The following is a 9,980-nucleotide window of genomic DNA, read 5'->3' as shown; positions in this document are numbered from 1 at the left end:
CTTGTGAAGATTTCTTATTACATCCTCCTCATATCTCTTTAGGCCTCCTAAATTTACGAAATTGCCCTTAATAACACGTCTTGTAGATAACTACTAGATGTTCATTTTAAAAAAAAATCCATTTTATACATCCGGTAGATAACTACCGGATGTTTATTTAAAAAATTTCCATTTTCTACCTCCGGTAGATAATATTATCAGATGTTCCATATAAAAATTCTATTTTGTAATTATGGTAGATTACATGATTATTGCTCATTTAACCTTTTTATTACATAACAAACATACACCACCCAAATTTTCTCTCTCATGTTCTCGCATCTCTCCACCAGCTCACTTCCTCCACCATTTCAATCTGATTACCTAACTCAATTCATACCTAATCGAACCATCAATCTCAAACCACTCACCTCACACGAATGCCGAATCCTCACCGTCCAATTATCCACCATCATCAAAATCCACCAAACATGTTAATTGATCGCAATTGAGTAAAGGTTGACGCTATTTGTTCTATTGATTGTGATGAAAACGAAAAATAATCACAAGGTTTAGAAGCATATTCAAGTTGAGCGCAAAATAGAAAATGTCTGCTTAAAAAATGCAATCTGGTTTATATAATGAGTATTTCGGTAGTTATCTACCAGAGGTACAAAATCAAAAATTTAAAATGAACATCTGGTAGTTATCTACCAGAAGTGTAAAATGGAAATTTTTAAAATGAACATCCGATAGATGTACTGAATGGAAATTTTAAAATGAACATCCAGTAGTTATCTACCAGTTGTACAAAATTAAAAAATTTAAATAAACATCCAGTAGTTATCACAGTACGTGTTACTAAGGGAAATTTCGTAATTTTACGGGGTCTAAATAGATATGAAGGGGGCCTAAAAATAAGTCTTCAAAGCTTGCAGAATGCACGCTACAAAGTCACTCAATCAATGAATGATTAAATCCTAAACATAGACTTTAAATTTGTATCCTTGAAGCATTATGTCATTCTCAATTAAACTTCTCTAAGATTCACAAATTTATGCTTGCAAGAAACTGGTTAGACATTATCCTTACTTTCACAATGCAATGCTTGCTTTAGAACATTCTTTGCTTGTCAAAATTAAGTAGTTTTCCTTATAATTATGCATAATATGGGATTAGAAGAATAGTATTATTCGATGTTTATTTTTCATGTACCTGGTCACAACTTAAGGAAAAAGAAAAATCATAAAATTGATGAAAAAATTGTACTATAAAAGTTGTACCCAAAAAAAAATTGTGCTATCAATCAAAGAGCACATTGTAAATGCACCATGATATCGTTTCTAACAGAACTTATTTTCTCTTTTTCTTTTTTCAGATTCGTGAGTGGAAATCTGAAATGTGAGGCAAGGTTTTAAGCTTTCTTCACATGGAAGTTTAAAAAGCAAAAAAGTATCCGCATAAATAACTAACATTGACTTTGATGGGAAGTTGCTATCATGAAACTAAAACTATTGAATGAATAAAGTGATTTTCATTGATCATAATAGTTGGTTACACACTTATTTATATGTATACGAGAGCATACAATAAGAAAGCTATACATGCTGTAGAGTATTGAAGCTAAACCCTAAGCTAACTAGGTAACTTGCTGCGCAAGTTATCTTCTTCTTCCTTATTATGTAATAGCCCCCCACAAGCTGGAGGTTGATAAATGTCAATCAAACCTAGCTTGGACAGTAATGTAGCAAAAGGTTGAGGAAGGAGAGGTTTAGTAAAGAAATCAGCCAACTGATCTTGGGAAGAGACAGGAAGAAGCTTCAGAATTCCTGCATGAAGTTTTTCCCTGACTATGTGGCAATCAATGTCCAAATGTTTAGTTCTCTCATGGAAAACTGGATTTGCTGCTATGTGTAAAGCACTTTGGTTGTCACAAAACAACACAGGAAGCTTGGTACATTGAACATGTAAATCTCTGAGTAAATAGAGGAGCCACTGAAGTTCACAAGTGGCTGAAGCCAATGCCCTATACTCAGCCTCAGAAGAAGATCTAGATACAGTCAATTGCTTCTTTGTTCTCCAGGAAATTAATGAATTGCCAAGGAAGAAGCATTGTCCACTAATGGATCTTCTGGAGTCAATACAGCCTGCCCAGTCAGCATCAGAGAAGCCTTGCAAATATAAAGAAGAACTTCTGGGAAAATGAAGACCCTTGCCAGGACAACCCTTAAGCTACTTGAGAACTCTGAGAGCAGCTTGATGATGAGTCTGAGTAGGTTTAGAAAGAAATTGGCTCAGTTGCTGTGTAACAAAAGTGATATCAGGTCTTGTAGTAGTGAGATACAAAAGCCTGCCCACCAATCTTCTGTAGGAAGAAATATCTTCATAAGGAGGGGAAGCATCATTGTGAAGTTTGATGGAGGGATCTGATGGAGTGGAAACAGGTTTGGAACCAATGGAGCCTGAATCAGAGAAAAGGTCTAAGCAGTATTTTCTTTGACACAATGAAATACCAAGCTTAGAGTGAGCAACTTCAAGGCCAAGAAAATATTTAAGTTGACCTAAATCCTTGATTTTGAATGAAGCATGCAGTATGGATTTGATATGATCAAATTCTGATAAAGTGTCTCCAGCTAGTATGATATCATCAACATATACTAGCAACACAGTAAAAGATGATGCAGTTTGCTTAATGAATAAAGAATGGTCAGATGTGGCCTGAATATAATGTTCTTGAAGCAAGACAGAAGTTAACTTCTCATACCATTTTCTGCTTGCCTGTTTGAGGCCATAAAGGGATTTAAGTAGCTTGCATACTTGATTTGGTTTAGAGGATGAAACACCAGGAGGTAATGTCATGTAAACATCCTCTTGCAATTCACCATGAAGAAAGGCATTGTTGACATCAAGTTGATGCAAATGCCAAGAATGAATAGAGGCAAGAGCAAGAACCAATCTGACTGTTGTCATTTTAGCCACTGGTGAGTATGTATCAAAGAAGTCAAGCCCTTCAATCTGGTTATATCCCTTAGCAACCAATCTTGCCTTATATCTTTCAATGGACCCATCTGCATGATATTTAACCCTATATATCCATCTGCAACCAATAGGTTTCACATGCTCTGGTAAATCAACCAACTTCCAAGTACCAGTTGACTCAAGGGCTGAAAGCTCAACTTGCATAGCTTGTCTCCAACACTCAAATTTGTTTGCCTCAGTAAAAGATGTAGGTTCAGGATTTGAATGTATGGAAAAAATGAAAGAAGAGTGTTGGTTAGACAGATTATGATGAGAAACATAGTTAGAAATATGATAAGAAGATGCATGAATATTATTACACACATAATCTTGAAGATAAGAGGGAGTGGTTAAATTTCTGGTTGATTTTCTAAGTGGAACAGACTCAGATGGGGTAGGTGAAGGAATATCAGAAGTGTCATGAAAAGAAAGAGGAGGGTCATCAATAATGGGAGGAGGGATGGGAACAACATCTGGTAATGTGGAAATAGGTTTACTAGGAGTAGAAGAAAAATATTCCCATTGGGAAGTAATAGAGTCTGGATTGGTAGGGTAGGGAAGGATATGTTCATGGAAAATGACATGTCTTGACACAAACACTTCCCTAGAGTGTATGTCTAACAAAGTAAAACCTTTATAACCTGATGTGTAGCCTAGAAAGATGGATTTTCTGGCTCTAGACTGAAGCTTAGTTCTATGTGCATGTAGAGATGAAGCAAAACATAAACAACCAAACACTTTGAAAGATGAAATATCAGGTAATTGATTGTATAAAATTTGAAAAGGAGATTTATGCTGAAGAACAGGAGTAGTGATTCTATTAATGAGGAAAACAGCATAAATAACAGCATAAGACCAGTATGAAGATGGTAATTTGGATTGAAAAAGGAGTGCCCTCCCAACATTAAGAATATGTTGATGTTTTCTCTCAACTCTAGCATTTTGCTGAGGAGTTTCAACACAAGACTTTTGGTGTAAGATGCCATGAGAAGCATAGAAATCATTAATCATGAATTCAGGACCATTATCAGTTCTCACAAATTTAGGGGTAACATGAAAGTGGTTTTGGATCATGGTTATAAAAGACTTGACATGATGAGAAACTTCTGATTTGGATTTCAGTAAAATGATCCACAAAAACCTACTATGATCATCAACAATAGTTAAAAAAATATTTATGACCATGTATGGAAGAAACTGATAGAGGACCCCATATATCAAGATGTAATAGTTCAAAATTGCAAGAAGCATGAGACATACTAGGAGTAAAAGGAATGTGCTTTTGTTTTGCAAAGTGACAAATATCACATGTTGCTTTATTATCATTAGTAATAGAAGGATACAAAGATGACATTTTATCCATTCTTTGATGAGATAAATGTCCCAATCTAAAATGCCAAAGGGCTTTAACAGGAATACAATGACTTGAATTACAAGAAATTGAAGAAACAGATGCACTAGGTGCATTGATTGTACTAGAAATAGAAGAAACAGAAGATAAACTGGAACTGTGAAATTTGTAGAGGCCATCATGTTGACTAGCCAAACCAATCATCTTCAGGGATTTCTTGTCCTGTATAATGCATTGATTAGCAGAGAAATGAAACACACAAGATAAAGCATGACACACTTTAGCTACAGAGATAAGGTTTAAAGTAAAAGTGGGAGAATATAAGACATTTGTGAGATAAAACTGAGGACTGAAAATAATAGTGCCAGCTTGAGTAAGAGTAACATTGGAACCATTAGGTAAAGTGACATAAACAGGTTTAATGGTGTAAATGGAGTCAAAAAGAGACAATGTGGTGCAAATGTGTTCATTAGCACCTGAATCAAGTAACCAAAGTGAAGTATTAGGTAAAGAGCAGGAATTGACATTGAATATACCTGCAGAAGAAGTGGAAGCAATGTGACTGGAATGAATTTGAGGAGAGGCACTTATATGATTGGTGGTAGGGCCAGGAGAAGGATTGGGAGCTGAGGCAAACAAATTTGCTTGTTGAAGCAATAACACAAGTTGATCAATCTTATCCTGAGCCAAACCAGTACCACCAGAAGCATTACTAGCATCAGAAGTCTCTGCTGAAGCAACATTTGCCTGAGATTGAGCAGGAGCTTGATTTTTGTTAGGGAAACCATGTTTTTGGTAACAAAACTCAATTGTGTGATTGTATCTATTACAGAAAGTGCAATATCTGGAAGAAGGCTTATTGAAAGAGCCTCTACCAAGACCTTGAGGTCTTCTTGCATCTGATGCATTAACCAAAGCAGAACCATATTCAATAGAAGGAAGAGAAGGAATCAACACATTGTTACTTGATGAGTCATAGAATAGTCTATTTTATTGCATTATTTAGTATCGTTTTATTTAGATTTGGTTTTATTTTATTTTAATATTATTTCCTTTTTGAATCTTTTACTTCAAATTGCATTTTATTATATTTTAGGAACGAATATATGGTGGAAGGTGTCTTGGAGCAAAAGAAAGAGGACTGGAGCAAATACAATACAAGAATACGAAGATACGAGACAAAAATATGTCTCTACCAAGTCAGAAGCTTGGCACGGCCCGTGCCAACATGTGGCACGGCCGTGCCACCCTCCAGGACCACTTTTGCTGCTTTCCTTCAAGCCCAAGTTACTCCGTTGCAGCTTTACTGTTTTGCCCTTATAGTAGCTTAGTTTCTAAGTCAATTGTAAAGCTATAAATAGAGTAGCACTCCATCATAAACAGTCATCTTTTGTTCTTGGAATAAAAGTTCACTTTTATATTATTGCTCTTTTATATTACTGTTTTCTCTCTTCTTCCCCCTTGTCTACAATGAACGTTAGTGAGTAGACTTCTTCGTCTTAGGATTATTGGGGAGTCTAATGACTCAATCCTAAACAAAACAAGCCTAAACCCTAATTTCTATGTAACCCTAATTTCTAATCTAGATTCACCGTCTTAACGTGGATTAACAATTATCAAACTGTGGAAGCGAAAGCGGAGGGTTTGATAATCGTTAATCCATCATCCCAAACATCAATTCATAAAGCGAGAGCGGAGTCTTGATGTTGGAACAAGTGAATCTAGACAATAATTGCAAAACAGTGAAATAGTCTTTGCAATTATTGAGACAAAGAGTAGTTTCAATCCTCTATGCATCTTCTAGTAATCATGTCAGCGAAATAGGCTTGATTGCTAGAAGTAAACTCTCACCGGACTTTCATCGGAAAGGTGAGGGGCTAAGGGAAACCGGTCTTTAAAAATTAGTGTGTAAACCATGAAATTAGATGTTTAGGTCTTGTCTAGTGAAGGGTTTGTTGTTATGATAAACCAATAATCCCAAGGCTCTTTTATTATTATTGTTATTTATCTTCAGCAATTAACCCCCTATTTCATAATCTTTCTTCTCTTCTAATCATTCTCTAAAAGCTAATTGGATTCACAACTCCCTAGCGGAACGATACTCTTCTTACTACTATTACTTCGATAGGCCGTGCGCTTGCGGTTTGGCTCTATCAAGTTTTTGGCGCCGTTGCCGGGGAGTTGTTGAAATTTGATTAACTTTTTTAATAGTGATTAGACTATAAAAAAAAAAAAAAATCTTTTTCGTTGTTTTATTTTATTTTATTTTATTGTTTCTATATTTCCTTCTAAAAAAAAAATAAAAAATCTTTATTTGATTCTATTTTATTTTATTTACTTAATATAAAAAAAAAAAAAATCTTTCTCTTTATTTTATTTTATTTTATATAAAAAAAAAAAAAATCTTTTTCTATTTCTTCTTTTGCCTTTAACTTCTTGGGAAGATAATAACGATATGGCTAAGGAATGCACTCTCATAGAGTATGCAATCCCATCTTCAAATGAGTCATACGATGCTATTGTGTACCCAACGGTTGATGACAATTTTGAAATAGAACCTGAACTTATTGAGTTAGTTCAGCAAAATCAATTTTTCGGATCAACCACTGAGGATCCGAATTTTCATATTTCAACTTTTTTAAGACTCAGTGGAACCGTGAATGCAAACCAAGAGGTCGTAAGGCTGCACTACTTTCCTTTTTCCTTAGGGGGAAGAGCTAGTGCTTGGTTTAATTCATTAAAACTTGGTTCTATCACTTCATGGCAACAAATGAGGCAAACTTTTCTTGCCCAATTCTTTCCTCATTCTAAAATTGTTCACTTAAGAAAACAAATCATACAATTCACTCAAAAAGATGGAGAATCTCTTTACGATGCGTGGGAGCGTTTCAAAGAAATGCTTAGACTTTGTCCCCATCATGGTTTAGAGAATTGGCTTATTATTCACACTTTTTATAATGGCCTTTTGTATCCCACAAAAATTTATGTTGATGCAGCTGCAGGTGGAGCTCTGATGAACAAAACATACACAGAAGCATATGCTTTGATCGAGGACATGACACAAAACCACTATCAGTGGACCTACGGAAGGGACACCACTAATGTTGCTCCTTCACCCTCTCAGAAAGAGGTAGGTATGTATGAAAACTCTTCCCTTGATCATCTAGCTGCTAAAGTTGACGCACTCACACAAAAATTTGATAAAATAAATACTAGTGCTGTCACACCTCCCCCTGTATCACCTCTTTGTGAAGTTTGTGGTGTATTTGGCCATATTGGCATTGATTGCCAACTAGGTAGTGTTGTTAGAAGTCCTGAGCAAGTAAACTATGCTCAATATAATCAAGGGTTTAAAAATAACCAAATTTTTTTTCAAACCCCTCAAAATCTTTTTGGACAACAAACAACACCACCCAGTTATGCAAACAACCAAAGAGTCCCTCAAAAATCCAGCTTGGAACTTTTTTTAGAAAATTTTTGTATAAATCAATCCGAGCAGCTCCAAGAGCTTGAAAATCAAACTGAATTTTTGAAGGACTCTATTGCCAAACTTACATCAACAGAAGACTCCATAGTTACTCACAGTAAGATGCATGAGACTCAGACTTCTCAAGTACCCCAACAGGTGGCTACTTCCTCACAATCCTCCGAAGTCCTTCTAGACCAAACCGAAACCAACCCCAAAAACCATATAAGTGCTATTACTCTTAGGGATGGTAAACAATTAGAGGACCCCGTTGTGAAAATTAAGAACAATGAAGGAGAGATAGGGAGTGATGAGCCTCAAAGTGAGAAAGCCATAGGAGAGAATGAAAAGCCATTCGTTTCACCATCTCATGAGCATGAAATTCCATTAACACAAGGGTTTGATGAGTCCAAGTTAGATGAGCAGTTTATGAATATTATTGAAATACTTCCAAACAAATTGCCACCTAAACTTAAGAATCTAGGAAGCCTTTCCCTACCTTGTGTCATAGGATCTGAAACTATAGACAAAGCCATGTGTGATTTGGGAGAGAATGTTAGTTTGATGCCATTGTCCCTTTCTGAAAGATTGGGTATAGGATAGATAAACCACTTTCTAACCGTCAAGCTAATGACTCTAAACGAGCGCTTCGTGGGAGGCAACCCATGAATTTTATTGCTTTTATTTTTGTTTTGTGTTATTTTAATTTGTTTTGTAGGTATTTGTCCAAATATGATGTAAAAAAGGGAAAGAAAGTTGAAGCCATTGACCAGAAACCAAACCAAAAAAAAAAAAAAAAAAATTCTCAAAAAAAAAAAAAAAAAAAAATTTCTTCCCTCTTTTTACAGAAGCTTGGCACGGCCCGTGCTAATGTTGGCACGGCCGTGCCAACCTTTCACCCAAAAAAAAAAAAAATTATTTTTTTTATTTTATTTATTTTTTTATGTTATTCAAAACAACCTCTTTCATTCTACCTCCATAACTCTCTTCAAACTTCACCAAACCATAATCTCTCCACCAATCTTCATCAATAAACTCAAAAACCTTATTTAAACCCCAACCCCATCACTAAACCAACCTTTCGCACACAAAACCCTAACCTTCACCCAAAATCCACACCAAATCAACTAAGGTCAATTGGAATCAAAGAAGAAAGGTAAGTAGACTGAAGACTTCAGAAGTGGTGCAACCAAGAAGCAATCAACAACTCATAATCATGGGATCCAAATCAAGGATTCCAAGCAAAGAAATAGGTACAATTCTCTAATCTCTAGAACTATCTATGCTTGCAGGTACCCTGATGATTAATGTTATGGATAGACTAGGAATGGATGAACATATGATTAGGTTGTTGAATAACACAACCCTGTGCTTAGGTACCTTCAAAGGGTTATGGCTTGCACCATATAAAGTAGGAAATAGGTAGGAATGAAGAGGATTGATGAGCTGTTGTTGTGGGCTATGCTTTATAACCATTCTATTAACATTTGCTATTATTTGCATGATTATATTGTTTCAATTGTTAAAAAGAAACAGGATGATTAGAGTGATATAATGGTAGGTGGAATCATCACTTTTATTGCTAGGAAGTTTGGGGTGAGTATGAATTAAAGGATCAAGAGGATAGAGGGGAACTATTATCTAGACTTATATACTACTTTGTCCTTCCTTAGAACTCATGACCACAATTACCAATATGAATGGAAAATTATTAGAGCTTATTGTTTGATTATTCTATCTAATCTGGACTTAAATAATTCGGAGGTGGTGGAAAATTTGCTTTATGTTGGTACTAACCCACAGGTACATAATGATGGTGATGATGGTGGTGATAAAGCGGAGGTAGGTGCAAACTTGCACCATGAACAAGAAGCCGGTGGAAGCTATAATGATGAACGGCGGGCATGGATGCAAACCAAAGTTCACAGAATAAAGCACCGAGCAACAAAGACAAGGTGTTGAAAGAACCAATGTCCAAAGGAGCAATCAAATAAATGAAGAAAACAATCAAATGCTCCGAAACATGATGCAACACCTTCACCTCCAAAGTCCACTATGGACCTCAATAAAATTGTGAGCTTTCCTCTTCCTCTACTCTTCTCTATTCTAATTCTTCTTCTTCTTCTTCTTCTTCTTCTTCTTCTTCATCTTCTTCTTCTTCTTCTT

The 9,980-nt window shown here is 35.6% G+C and overlaps 1 non-coding gene across 1 annotated transcript; it reads right to left on the bottom strand.

Moving 5' to 3' along the window:
- Positions 1–7,165: 7,165 nt before the first annotated feature.
- On the bottom strand, positions 7,166–7,273 carry LOC146956822 (small nucleolar RNA R71). The gene has a single exon (XR_015025189.1). It is a non-coding gene; the product is annotated as a small nucleolar RNA R71 (small nucleolar RNA).
- Between the last annotated feature and the right edge of the window lie 2,707 nt (positions 7,274–9,980).

Source organism: Medicago sativa, chromosome 1 (genome assembly GCF_051527215.1).
Source record: "Medicago sativa cultivar Bolivia chromosome 1, Bolivia_mono, whole genome shotgun sequence".
Lineage (NCBI taxonomy): Eukaryota > Viridiplantae > Streptophyta > Magnoliopsida > Fabales > Fabaceae > Medicago > Medicago sativa.
The sequence above is the reverse complement of the archived record's forward strand: the minus strand, read 5'-3'. Positions and strand labels throughout refer to the sequence as shown.